At 43.5% G+C, this 14,926-nt stretch overlaps 1 protein-coding gene across 4 annotated transcripts in view; it reads left to right on the top strand.

Annotated features, from left to right (window-relative positions):
* rnf111 (ring finger protein 111) overlaps positions 1 to 14,926 on the top strand; it is a 68,431-nt gene that overhangs the window by 26,529 nt on the left and 26,976 nt on the right. The gene's annotated exons all lie outside the window — the stretch shown is intronic.

Genomic DNA, 14,926 nt, shown 5'->3' with positions numbered 1-14,926 from the left:
TTATGACATCCCGTTCTAAATCCATAGGCATTAATATGGAGTTGGTCCCCCCTTTGCAGCTATAACAGCTTCCATTCTTCTGGGAAGGCTTTCCACAAGATTGTGGAGTGTGTCTGTGGAAGTTTTTGCCCATTCATCCAGAAGAGCATTTGTGAAGTCAGGCACTGATGTTAGGCGAGAAGACCTGGCTCGCAATTTCCATTCTAGTTCATCTCAAAGGTGTTCAATGTAGTTGAGGTCAGGGCTCTGTGCGGGCCAGTCAAGTTCTTCCACACCAAACTCCCCCAACCGTGTCTTAATGGACCTTGCTTTGTGCAGTGGGGCTCAGTAATGCTGGAACAGAAAAAAGGCCCTCCCCAAACTGTTCCCACAAAGTTGGAAGCATAGAAATGTCCAAAATGTCTTGGTATGCTGAAGCATTAACATTTCCCTTCACTGGAACTAAGGGGCCTAGCCCAACCCCTGAAAAACAACTCCATACCATTATCCCTCCTCCACCAAACTTTACAGTTGGCACAATTTAGTCAGGCAGGTAACATTCTCCTGGCATCCGCCAAACCCAGACTCGTCCATTAGACTGCCAGACAGAGAAGCGTGATTCATCACTCCACAGAACACATTTCCACTGCTCCAGAGTCCAGTGGCAGCGTGCTTTACACCACTCCTTCCAACGCTTGGCGTTGTGCTTGGTGATGTAAGGCTTGCATGCAGCTGCTCGGCCATGGCAAGCCATTCCATGAAGCTCCTGGCGCACAGTTTTTGTGCTGATGTTAATGCCAGAGGAAGTTTTGAACTCTGCAGTTATTAATTCAACAGAGCGTTGGCGAATTTTTACGCACTATGTGCCTCAGCACTCGTTGACCCCGCTGTGTGACTTTACGTGGTCTGCCACTTCATGGCTGAGTTGCTGTTGTCTGTGAATGTTCTCATTCATCCAGGTCATGGTTATCCAAAGTAATTGAATCGAGTGCAACTGGACTTGGTATATATCTGTGAAGACGTTTCGCCTCTCATCCAAGAGGCTTCATCAGTTCGTGCCTTTCTGACTAGACCAAGCTAGTCTGACTGGCTGGTGATGAAACTCAGACATTTATCCTCTTTGGAGTCGTTATCAGAGCTAATGATGTCCATGGCTCTTTGTGTTCCGATGTTTAGCAATGCCCGTCGTTATCAGAGGTATTGATATGCGTGGCTCTTTGTGATCCGATGTAAGCAGTGACGGTTGTTGGGGGTGTTAGTTTTGACTTGAGTAGAAAAGGAACAGAAGGAATAACACAGTCATCCTGTATGTTTCTGGGGTCTCCGAGAAACTCAGGAGAATTTTTAACAAACACCGCATCCCGGTATACTTCAAACCCAGCAACATACTCCGACAAAGACTGGTTCATCCCAAAGACCGTGTACCACACACCCGGAAAAGCAATCTGGTGTATGCTGTACAATGCAATGAGGATTGCACTGACCTATACATAGGAGAAACCAAACAAGCACTACACAAACGGATCACCTAACACAGAAGGCCAAACTCCTCAGGACAAGACTCAGCAGTTTATCTACACCTAAAGGAGAAGACACACTCCTTCGAGGACAGCAACGTACACATTTTGGACAGGGAAGATAGATGGTTTGAAAGAGGGGTGAAGGAAGCCATCTATGCGAAACTGGAAAAAACATCCCTCAACAGAGGAGGAGGTCTGCGACACCACCTATCTCCCACTTACAATGCTGTCCTTTCATCTCTACCCAGGAGACTCAAGAAGCTTAGCCTCCAAGAACAACAGTTGGTCACTAACGGCTCCAACGACTCATGACCACTGAATGGAGCACTAACGAAGTCCAAACTAACACCCCCAACGACCGTCGCTGCTTAACATCGGATCACAAAGAGCCACGCATATCAATACCTATAATAATAATAATAGTACATTTTATTTGTAAATGCACTTTACATTTCAGAGAAACCTCAAAGTGCTATAAAACAATGGATAAAATACATCAACAATAATAGCTTGGTCTAGTCAGAAAGGCACAAACTGATGAAGCCTCTTGGATGAGAGGTGAAACGTCTTCTCAGATATATACCAAGTCCAGTTGCACTTGATTCAATTACTTTGGATGAGTTGCTGTTGTTCCTAAATGCTTCCACTTTTCAATAATACCACCTACAGTTGACTGTGGAATATCTAGCAGGGAAGAAATTTCACGAACAGACTTAAAGGTGGCATCCTATGGCAGTACCATGCTTGAATTCACTGAGCTCTTCAGAACGACCCATTCTTTCATAAATTTTTGTAAATGCAGACTGCATGGCTAGCTGCTTGGTTTTATACAGCTGTGGCAATGGGTCTGAATGAAACACCCGAATTCAGTGATTAAGAGGTGTGTCCCAATACTTTTGTCCATATAGTGTATGTTGAGGGGAGTGTCTGAGTTTTACAAGGAGGTGTTGGAAGCGTGGGGAGAGTTTGTGAAATGTGTGCAGTATGAATGTTACAACGTGAAGCAGGTGTGGACACAACCAGTTTTTTTAAATCCAAAAATCACATTTGAGGGGAAAACAATCTACAACAGGGTGATTTGGAGAGCGGGGTTTAGAAAGACAAGTGATTTAGTCAGTGGATATGTACCAGGGTTTATGAGGGCACAGGTACTGGTAGATGAAGTGAGGGGAAGGGGTGATGGAATATGGTTGGGAACAGTGGAGAGGATATTTGGAAAGATCAAGAGGGGGATGCCGAGAGCTTGGGTCAGTATGACTGAGAGAGAGGCTGTGTCGGACGAGGAAGGAGAGATAGAATGCACTGTCAAGCACTTTGAGATTGTCTTTGACAATGAAAGGGGCTATACAAATAAAATATATTATTTTTATTATTATTATAGAAATGTGTGTAGGAGAAGGATAGAGGAGAGTGAGTCTGATGAATGTGAAAACGAAAGTGATGTATCGATGTTTAAGAGAGGAAGAAGTGAGAAGACCGGCTGTGGAGAAAGTGTGGGAGAGGGTTATGAACGAGATGGTTGTAGGGAGGATATGGAGGAATCTGAGAGTGAAGTGGAAGAATGTTGAATGTGAGAATCTTGATTTTTTTTTTTACATTTTTTTATTACGGCACAATAGGGTATTCAGTCATTTAATAATCAGTAAGTTTGATGTGAATGTGGAGAAAGAATATGTGTGTGATGTGGCAGTGGAAACATTTATACATGAGTTTGTCGAATGTTGTGAACTGGAGGGATGCATGTTGTAAATAAAAAAAATAATTAATAAGTAGATGTTGGAAAGAAAGGTTTGTTGACAGAATGGAATGGAGAGAATTGTGGTTGTTTGGGGTGGCTGGCAAAGTGAACGGATGTAATGTTAATTTATTAAATTATGTTTTAAGCCATGCCACATTTGCTGTCAAGCTAAGGAGGAATATAGCCCATTAGGAAAAGAGGAAAGTTGAGGTGTGGAATATTTTTAGGAGTATAATGGAAAGAGATGTTAATATGTTGTATGGTTATATGAGGGCCGTTTCACACCTGCCTTGTTTGGTTCGATTGAATCGAACTCTGGTTCCTTTTCCCGCTGCGGTTCGTTTGGGCAGGTGAGAACACAGCAATCGTACTTGGGTGCACACCATAAGCGGACCAAACAAGCGGACCTATATCTTGTTGAAAAGGTGGTCTCCGTACGCTTCCAAACGCACTCTGGTGCGGTTCGTTTGTGGTGAGAACGTGATCCGACCTAGGACCGACGCAACTGCAGAAAGCACTGCACATTTTTGGACTAAACGATCTCCCGTAGCCAGCTACGCTGTGCATTATGAGATGAGGAAGACAATCCCGTTTAACAACAACATGCGAGCATGGCAAATTGTGGAAGAATGTGGAGTCATGAGGAGGTGCAGTGCTTCATAGAGATTTGGTCATATGAATATATAAGCTCACAACTTTCGATAACACACAAGAACAGCGAAATTTACTCACTTTAGCAAACAGCTCAGGGAAAGGGGGTTTCAAAGGTCTGTTGCACAGTGCCAAGTGTGCAATGCACTTAATAAAACAGGAAGTTCTGGTAAAGAGAAAGACAAATACCCATGGTACGATGAACTTGACAAAATACTTGGGCCAAAACCAGTCGTTGATCTGGTGGGTATTGTGGAGTCCCACGAGAGTTCAACACCATCGTCTGCTTCCACTGACGCTAAAGATGCTAGCACAGCTAACCTGGCTCCCGCATCTGACACGGATGTTGATGGTGAGTTCATTTAACTTTTTGCAGTTGCCGATACAAACCACTTGTTACAGAAGATGTGATGTAGGCAGAGATAGTAGTAGTATACTTTGCAATTATTCGTGTGCGACACAAGTAGAGACAGGCGATGTGATGGATAGAGTTACATTGCCTGCTAGCCTAGGCTACTTCATATAAGGCAGCTGGAATAAACCTGTTACTCATGAATACATTCTATTCAGTTGGTTTCTACACACACACACACACACACACACACACACACACACACACACACACACACACACACACACACACACACACACACACACACAGCATTATGCATCGAAATGTCTTTTGTTCCGCATTAATATGACCTGAGGAGTAACAGAGAAATTGTTTATTTCAATAAATGGGGAGATTCCAGCAATGTATCCTGTGATACTGATGCCACAAACACCCTTGCTGATCCAGGTGTGTCCTATGCTCCGAGCACAGAGAGCAGGGACACTGCCTATTCCTGGAGCCAAGGCTCGAAAAAGAAGTGCAAAATTGTGCTGAGTAGATGATGAATTCCGGGCATACATGACTGACAATCGAAGGATGCTGGAGGAAATACATGGAGCTGAAGAGAGCCATGTGGCTCAAGAGGCTTCTACTTTTGAGAGGATACTTCAGGCACAACGGGAGGCTGATGAGAGAATATTGCGGGCGATGCAGGCGCAGCAACAGGCCATTAACCAGATGTTTCTGCAACTAATGGACACTCTTGCAAGTGCTTTGAATCCTGGTCAGCCTCAACTTCATTTGAATCCTGGTCAACCTCAACCTCATTCAACAATGCCACCCTGGACCACACCGTCCTCACCAACATCAACCCCTAGTGCCTGGTCCATTCCACAGCTGTATCAGCCAACACAGCCTACTGTTGTGCCACCCATGATTCCTCCACATCAGCACCGGCAGTCAGAATCTCCATCCTCCCAAGATGGACATCCCAGCACTTCATCCATTCTGCATGAAATTAATAGTCAGCGGGGCTACTAGAAACTAGGTTAATTTTTTTTTCCAAATTAGGAAAGGCTGTTTGTGTAGGCCTTTAATGCACACGTTCGTTATTTGTGTTGTTTGAAGAAGGTACCTTTTTTGGTTTTGTGTGATCAAGAATGTTATATTTATTTTTTAGCATTACTACGACTTTGTGTGCATTCACATTTCCAAGAAATGATACCTCATTTTCAAGGTTTTGATCTTACTGGGCTACACATGAGGAGAATATTTTATATAAAGAGAAGCACTATTTGTGATAGAAGTAGAATAGTTTGTTTTTGCAGAATTTTTCAGTTTTGACTGTTTGCTTAAAGCTTTAACATTTTTTTGTAATTTCAAGAAATCTACAAGAAAACCACTCTTGAAAAAAAAGACTTTGTTTTCAAAATGGAGGCAAAGAATGTTTATGCTCAGATGTGTCAATTTTATGTCACAAGTTAAACATGAAATAAACAGTATTTCAAAGCAATAGGGTTTCCATTCCATCCATTTTGAATCAGACAAACAGGTTCCCAGCCTTCGGAATACACTAGCATACTGTACGTGAATGAGTACAAATGAACAAGGGAGATCACAGCCCATAACTAGTCATTTTTTTAACATTCTAAAGAATACTGAACTAGAGCTGTATTGCTTGTGTGGGTAACATTAAAATTGTAGAAAAGTAGCTACACAGTGCATTTCTGATGTCATTCAGCATGTTTACATGCACACTAATAAGCCAACCATTATTGGATTTATGGAGTTACCAGATTATTCAAGTGGTCATGTAACCAGCATAATACAATATACTTTATCGGATAAAGGCCGTTATCGGATTATGGAAAATCTGATAAACACACCTAGCTTTTTGACCAATATTCCATTTTATTCGGCGCATGTGTATCGTTAATCTGGTTTATTTCGTTGTTTTACATCTGTGCATGTGTAAAAATGTAAAAAAAAAACATGTCAAACTGCGAGCAGGTGCAGTTCATCAGACATGGCAAGCAGCTGTGGAAGAAACCAAATTCAGAGTGAGGAAGAAACCAAATTCATGTTAAATGAAATGACAACTCTTAATATTCTACATCTATTAGATGGACGGAAATAAAGAAACGGAGAGACAATTAAGAAGGTCTCAACGAAAACGGCAGAGGCGGGCTTCATGAGAAGCGTGGAACAAATAAGATGCCGCTGGAAATATCTTGAGACAAGCTTACTACAAAGCTAAACGGCAAAACACTACCAGTGGAGCTGATCCGGCTACATGCCCTTATTTCGACAATTTGGAAAACCTGTTGGGTCACAGACCATTATCCTGTACTGAGGGCAGTGGAGTAGACGTGGGCTTTGGGGACGAGCCCGTTACTCCTGCCCAAGGGAACGATGTCGCCTCATCACCAGGTAGGCATGAGAAGCACGTTACGTTAGTGTCTCATTTTGTCTCCCTTTGATGGAGAGAATAAACTCACACATTGAATTATGTTAATGCTATAAGATGGCCACAAGATTTATCAGCTCGCTAGTAACTTATACACACCATTGATGATAAGGGATAGGCCTACTGCTACACCTGTATTGTAGCTAGGCAGAATATGTGTATTAATTACTAGCTGACCTTAATTGAACTACCAAGTAGCTGTTCAGGTATCTAGCTAATATAGACGGCAATAGACAGTGAACAGCTATGCCATATGTTTTGTTTCACTTCCCTGGTCAACAAGTGTATAAATGTAAGAACATTTGTGTTTGCCTTTCAGCGACAAGTGATACTGTACTCACAGAGGACTCTTTGGAAGAAATGGAGAGGTCTGACATGGAGAGATCTGACTTGGAGAGAACTGACACCCAAGAAGTGATCTCCCACACTCAGCCCCCCAGCAACCAGGTCTACAAATTTATATTGACCAGAGTACATCTGGCCTAGATATGGTGTAATGTACCAGCCAATAGAAAAAAAATAACACACACCAAGGGTTATGGTGAGGTGCTGATCACTAGAAGCACTAGACTATAAGAAAAAAAATTATAGCACACTCTGGCTCCATATGCATAGCTCTTTTAAAAGACTGACGTTTTTGGCCTTCTCTCTCTCTCTCTCTCTCTCTCTCTCTCTCTCTCTCTCTCTCTCTCTCTCTCTCTCTATGCCTGTTGCTCCCTTATGGAACATAGGGCGTTGACAACGTTCTGTTGTCAACGTTTCAGTAACAGCCTACTGGCCTCCTTCAAAATCAAAATCAATAGAGTATTTTGAACAAGGCCAGTTGGCCGAAACGTCAGTCTATTAAAAGAGCTATGCATATGGAGCCAGAGTTTGCAACACTTTTTTTCTTATGGAAAGGTACTAGCCTGCCAGCCTAACTGACTTTTCTTGTGCCAGGCCCAACCACCAGACAGGCAAAAAGGCCCAGAAGGAGTGCTCAACAGCACTATTCGAACCTCGAGAGGCTGCAAGAGCAGCACCAAGCGTGGGTGACAACCCTGATGGCACAACAGCAAGAGTGGGAGGAGCAGTTCATCTCATCCCTGATGGAGTGCAATGCACGGTCCACAGAATGGGCTTTGTCTCTTATGCTGGTGGGTCTCCAACGACGGATGCCGCCAATGCCCCCGATGCCCCAGGTCCCTACACAAATGTACGGCCTCCATTCATACCCAGGGTTCTATCATCCTCCAAATTACACGTCTACCCCGAAGCCACCAAACGATGACCACTCGGATGATACAGCATTCTACCAGATGCTGTAGTTGTTAACATCATCTTCTGAATTTCAGGTTTACACTAATACCTCTGTTTACATTGAGTTTTTTAATAATTAAAATTAAGCACAGTGCATCACTGTTAGCACTCTTTATACTGTGACCGTTCTATTGCAGAGATAACCTTTGTTTACACTGTGAGTGCACAGATTTTTTTTACACTTTAAAGTCTGCAGTGTGCTACTGTTAGCACTGTTTAAACTGTGAGTGCACAGGAAGACTTAATATACTTTTTACAATTATTAAAGCAGTTGGATACTGTTAGCAGTGTTTACACTGTGAAACAAAGCATTTATATATTTTTGTTATATATATTCACAATTTCTCTGTATAATCACAGAAGAAAATTAAAATGTTTTGATAACCAATGACAGACTTGTTCATTCAAGTTAGACATAAGTGCTCAGTGAGCATTGCTTTATTTAAAAAAAGATTTTAAAAGTTTGTAATTACTAAATGACATGTATGACTTGTAAAACAAACATAATTACTTATGTACAGCTAAGCTGTAGAGGAGTAGATGTCAAAATCATAACTGCTGCCGTTTGTCATGCCACCCCTTGTGCATGTAGTGTCTTTTACCAGAGCTGAACAGCTGGGGTGCATTCCTGTGAAACTGACTCCAAAAAAAAAAAAAAAATGTAGGTCAGTCACTGTTCATATTTCTTGCACACGAAGTGGGAAATTGCTGGCCATATACTCTGTGAGGACTCGCCTAACAGCTTCATCTGCATTGCGTGGTAGAGGGTGCGACCGGGCTGCAGGCTGGGGCACGGTTCTCTCCACGGAAGCTGCCTCTTCCATCCGGGTTGGATTGAGAATCTTATCTTCTCACAGAAATTGTGCAAAGCACAGCAAGTGACAGCAACAAACTGTGTGAAGGTGAAGTGGAAGTCACTCCGCTTAAGAAGAACCCGCCATCTTGATTTCAACCTCCCAAACACAATTTTGACTGCTGCCCTAGCAGCACTGAGGCAGATGTTGAAGGACTTTTCCTGAGGGGTGAGAGCAGAAGTGTGGGTGTACCCTTTCATGAGCCATTCCATTAGGGGTAGGCTGGGTCAACAAGCACGAATAAGTCGACAGGTGTTCCACTGATGTCCTGAACATGCTGGAAAGTATGACAGAAAAAGTACAGTTTGTTAAAGATGCAATAACGGCTTCCTTTAGAAAAGAGCAAGGTAGTTCCATTACTTTTTCTCCACAGGGCTTGGATTTCTCTGCCGGTATAACAGATATATACAAAAAGTATACGTTTTTTTTTTTTGTGACTCTGTACTCTAGCACATTGGATTTGAAACTAACCATGACTGTGATCAAGGTATGCACTCAATGTTGGCCCATACATACCTTGGGAAGAAGGTGAGCCTTGTTGAACAACTGAGATTGTTTGAGCACAGTAGCATCATGGGCGCTTCCAGGGACCTTATAGCTAGCCCTCCAAAAGCTGACAGAAGAACAATACAGAACAATATTACCTACTAAAACTACTTATTGGTGTGTTTATATGCCTACTAGGAATTTGTTTTGGGTCCCTTATTGGTGCACAACAGTTACAGTAATCAATAAAACAACTGGCAATAGGTATTGCAGGTTTAATGCAATTCATAGCATAAAACACATAGCATATAAACTTCATCAAAACTTACCAGTACTTGTCATCAACGACGCCTTGGAGGACATAGGATGTCCAACCTTTTTCTGTTCACGAAATCCCTGTAACCATCACTGGGCACCAGAACAGGGATGTGGGTACCGTCAACACACCCGTTGATTTGAGGGATGTGGAACTTGGCCTCAAACCTCTGGGCTATGGTGCAGGCTTCTTCAAGCGTTGGGACTTTGATTAAGTGTTGTACTACTTCTGTTACCATGCCTTTACAAAACGTGTGTAAAAACCTCATCACTGTTGACTTGTGGACACCAGACTGATTCGCTGTCAGCCTATACTCTCCGCAGCTACCGAGCTTGTACTACAACGCTATTGCTACCCGTATTTGTAGAGGTATGACGCACTGTCACCTCGTCGGGGGCCGGGCCCATGACATCCTTCATCAGATCACACAGTTTCACAAATGCTCCCCGAGACATTCTGAAATTCTCTCTCCACTCCTGATCTGAGAATTACTTGAGCACCACTTTCTCCCACCAGTCCTTACTCCTAACGCGCATCCAGCAAGCACAAGTTTTAGGTTGGAGTGGAGGAAGACCTATGCTGCTTCGACCAATGGCAGATGCTTGCCGTATAAATGCTTCTCGTCGTTTTCTGCTCATGTGCAGAACGCGAAGAAGGAGAGCAGTGTTTTGCATGTTTTGCAACAAATTCCACATAAGGACAGCCCTGACCGGCGGAGAGGCCATGGAAAGCGACGCCATGTTGACAGGAAGTTTTGAAAATAAGTGTTACGTCATGTACTTGGAAAGAAATCCAACTCTCGATTGAATCATGTAAACCAGTTTTCTTCGATTATTGCATTACTAAAGTGCATATAAACACATCAAGTCGGATTATTATCATTACCTGACTATTCCCAGTTATCGGTTTATTGTGGTCATGTAAACATACTGCAGCGAATTCGGGGGACAACGCAACCACAGGAGCTGCCGCGGCCGGGACGCGAACCCGTATCGCCCGCACCGCAGGAGACACCGCTAACCGCTCGGCTACAGGATCAGACCCGCCAGTCTGCCAGCGTGTCTACTTATCCATGCACGTTACGATACTGAGTGTTTAAAGTCGGCTTAGAAACTTGAGACGCAAGAATGGAATTGAGAGACGACCGGATTGTTTCACATATAGTCAACACGAGTCGAACGTTTCTACGGTACATCCACGTCAAGACTTGCTGTAGGTGTTCAAGGTCCAGACGACATCTCGACCAATGCGTTCCGCCTCCTTCGCTCCTCACACGGACTCTGCGCCTGCACGCAGTCAAAGCACGTTGCTGTTTAAATCGCCGCCTACTGAAACGTGATGGTCGGTACTCTGCGGACTACAACGGCGCACAGCGGAAACGGAAACCAGAATGCTTCCGATACCCAAATCTTGTCCGTTGCCTACAGATTCTAGATTACTCTAGTCTAGTTGTACCGACTATGGCGATACCGCGATTAGTGGAGTGGTCACGCGTACGTACTTCTATATCTGGCTCCCGAAATTGGGGTAAGGTCCTAAAGGATGAATTCAGAACTTAGTTGAGATCTCTGGATCTTTACCAGTGTTTTGATCTTCTGGTACATGTGAACGTCTTACTCCGGTTTCTTTCGGTGTTTGAATCCGTTGTTTCAGCCATGTTCAGCATATGTTATAGGGTAGCCAAAAACAGAACTGCCTATAGGTAGATCAAAGCGACTGAAACCCTTGGCGCAGGCTGAAGGGCGGAGGGATCGAGGGTAGCAGATAACACATGATTTCCCTTTAGCGTACTGCATTCATGCAAAGAATCGTTTATTTCCGGATATTGGACTAATGACATTTCCGATATCCACGTGTACGTAATCGAGGATGCCTAGCAACATCTGGCAAAGGGATTGCGGATAGAAACTAGCCTCTCAGCTAACTTGGGTACGTTTACTCTTGTTTCGGATGCTGATTAATGTACAGTGTCCCTTCCCAAATGAGCTTTTTAAGAAATATAAATTAGTATAATGTGAGGAATCTTAAACATTGGATTTCTTGTTTGCATTCAAATGTGCTCATAGGTTAATAGAATTGACCTTTCGCAAAGTCCCGCCCCCCTTAGTTGCTGCCCGTCAAGCGTTTCGTTCCCGTCGACGTAGAGAACGGTCAACTGAGCATGCGCGAAATGCCTCTACCACGCCTCCGCACGCCCCGCGTAGCGTCGAGGCGCTAGGTTTCTAGGAAGACCCGCCCCTACTCTGCGTCTGATTAGCTAACTTTAACCCTAACCCCGCCCTAACCCTAACCTACCCAAACAACGGAGGCGAGAGTACTTGCGCATGCTCAGTTGACCGTTCTCTGCATCGATGGGAACTAGCCGCTACCATTTCAGAACTATCCAGAAAGTAGCCGGAAAACCCCAAAATATGAAGGAAGAAATCAGCGCATTGTGTGGGTAAAAGTAACAGTAATAATACGTTAGCTGTATTAGCTATCAATAATAGCTAGTAGCAAGCTTAGCTTGGAGCAGACAGGTGTTTGTGTTGATTCTGGATGGATTAAGCGGGCCATGGGGTCTGCTATACTGCCAAATCTACTGCCCACATTGCACTTCTTGCGTTCTGGGTTTCGGGAAGGGAAAGAAAAGAACACCCGCTCCAAACTTTTCACATATCTAGCATCCGATTTGCAGAGCCCATAGGCACACCGTTTCAGCATGTTGTTGTGTGTTTGAAAGCTTGACGGACCGTTGCTAAGGTAGGATTGGACCAGCACCGTTCTGGGGCGGTACTTCGCGAAAGGTCAATTGTCTGTGAGGGTGGAAACAAGCGCATTAGCTTATAGTAGCCGAGCTAGCGCTGAGCCTGGCCGGTTACCGTCAATGCGGCCAAGCAAGTGCTTAGCTGGGTTATGCTAGTGTCCATGATAATGACATATATCATACATACACCTGGGTTTAGAGACATCATGTTATTCTGATCTATGTCAACACTTAAAGCATGGGAGGTTTGTTCCTTAGGGCGATCTGGCAACGCACCACCAAAGAGAAAGTGAGAGAATTGTTCTATGACATTCTGCCACTGTTAGCTAGCTGTGACTGCTCTAGGCAGTTTGTCCTGCGGCTGAATGTTGTAACATGCACGGATTAATAGACTCGCTAGCCCTTGGCTAACAGGTCGGACCTTTTAGTCGACTGGTTAACGTTGTCGCCCATGTTTCCATCTTGGATCTCTGCTAGATGCTATTTTTCCAGTTTAGTGTAAGAGAAATGTCACAACAAGGATCAGGGAACTTGTATTTGTTCTAATGTGTGTGTTTGTTTTTTATACTTTTAACTTTCTTCTTTTTCATGTCACTTTTTTCTGAACATGACAAGGGACAGGATAGGTGTAAACTTTTTTGAGATTACTTGGGAAAATATTGGGCCAATGCTGTAGGCACCGTTGACAGATGAACTGATTGATTTTTTTTATTCTGATTGATGGCTAAACATCTCTATCTCCCTTCTGCTGTTCAGGGTGCTGCATCCGGCATCCTGTAGGCCAAACCACAGCTCTTTATATCTCAGTTAGAAGAGCGGGTTTCTTCAGTTTCCAAAAGTGCACCATTACTTGCCTTTCTTATCCTCAGCAGAGTGACAAGTCACATGATGAGCACCGTCTGTTTCCTAAGTACAAATGGTGCAGAATTTGTAGAAGGACTCAGTGTATCATGGAAATATTGGCTTTCTAATCCTCGGCAACTTGTGCCTCTGACTAAGTTCACTCTGTCCTCTCCATGTGGCTATACCAGTGTTTTCAGGGCCATGGCCCTGAAGAGAGCTAAAAGGGGTCAGGGGAGATGCTGTTGTTTTGCCTCCATCATGAGGGGCAGGTAGTTTGAGAAGACTCAGGCATGCTCGGCACTAAGCTACTGCCTGTGCATAAAAACAGCAGGTCCCTAAGGGAAAACAGGACTTTTGTTTACAGCAGAAGAGAGGAAGGAGACAGCTGATGGAGCCAGCTAATGCCGGATAGGGCATGAAAATCTCCAAAGCCAAATCTCCAAAACTGTAGATTTGTTCAACTCTGTTTATGCCACAGAACTGACATGAATAAGAGGAAGCTAGAGGGGTACAACACATTTCTTGGCAAATTTAAATTGAACGATGACCACAGATCACTCCTGGGGTGTTGCTATTTTCATACAAGTCCACAAGTTATATTCAGAACACTTGAACTGAAACGGTTGCATGTTGTTGTCATCAAAAGTGGACATGTATAATTGCAGTGCCTTTTTTCAGAATCAAGACAATCACATGGCCATTTAATATTTGAGTGTGACCACCTATGTTTAACATTTAAAAGAGGTCACTCAGGCCCACATACAGCCATTTTAGACACATTTTTCTGTTTTATAAAAGTGCATATACACACTTGTATCACTTTTAATTTTGCCTGGTTACGCTCAGCAAACTCTTGCTTGTGTAGTAGCAGTAAGTCTTCATGGTGCTAAGCAGCAGCTCCCCAGAGACCACTGCAATGAAAATAATTTTTGGGGGTTGTTTTGTTCATTAGTAACTGCATACAAAGGCACAACCTGTTATAACCGAAGAGCACAGCTAGCTCCTTTTGAGTTTGTTATTCACTCAAGTGATAAGACAATATTAAAACGAATAACATTTATTGTATCAAAAGCATTTAAGATCAGTTTGGATTTAACAGTTTTTAAGTGAAGGAACTAATTGTGCATGTGTTGATTTCGAAATAACTCAAGAATTGTTGCTCTCATTGAAAACTCTAGCATGATTAACGTCGATGTAGGTGTCTGAACTATGTCCTTTCCTTGTTGAGCTGTTGACTAATAACATGAAATGTAAAGGGATTACCACTGGAATTTAAGACCGAGGTTAAGGTTGAAGGCTATACCCTTCCCCCGGACGCATGTGATTCACCAAATCTCACTAGTAGTGAGAAATTAGATCTCCTTTCTCCAGCAGCCTCTATGAAATACAACTAGACTCCTTTTCTCTGTCTGCTTGTAACAGTGTAAGATGTACAGGCTTTTTGAACGCACCCAGCGGCTCTCTCTTGACAGCAAGGCCAGGCGGGGCTTAAAGTGAGTTTTGCCGTAAGGGACCAATCAGAGGCCAGACTTGGTCATGGTGCTGCAAAAAGCCAGTCCTATTGCAAACAGTGCAGAGCAGCATTTGCTGACCCACATTTCTCATAGGCCTAGTACTCTGACTATTGCCCTGCATGCTGATACTAGAAAAACGCTCTCAGCCCCACTATGTCGTACATTAAGCCAGTGAGGGGAGA

The sequence above is a fragment of the Lampris incognitus genome, chromosome 4 (genome assembly GCF_029633865.1).
Source record: "Lampris incognitus isolate fLamInc1 chromosome 4, fLamInc1.hap2, whole genome shotgun sequence".
Lineage (NCBI taxonomy): Eukaryota > Metazoa > Chordata > Actinopteri > Lampriformes > Lampridae > Lampris > Lampris incognitus.
This window is presented reverse-complemented; position numbering and strand designations above follow the sequence as displayed.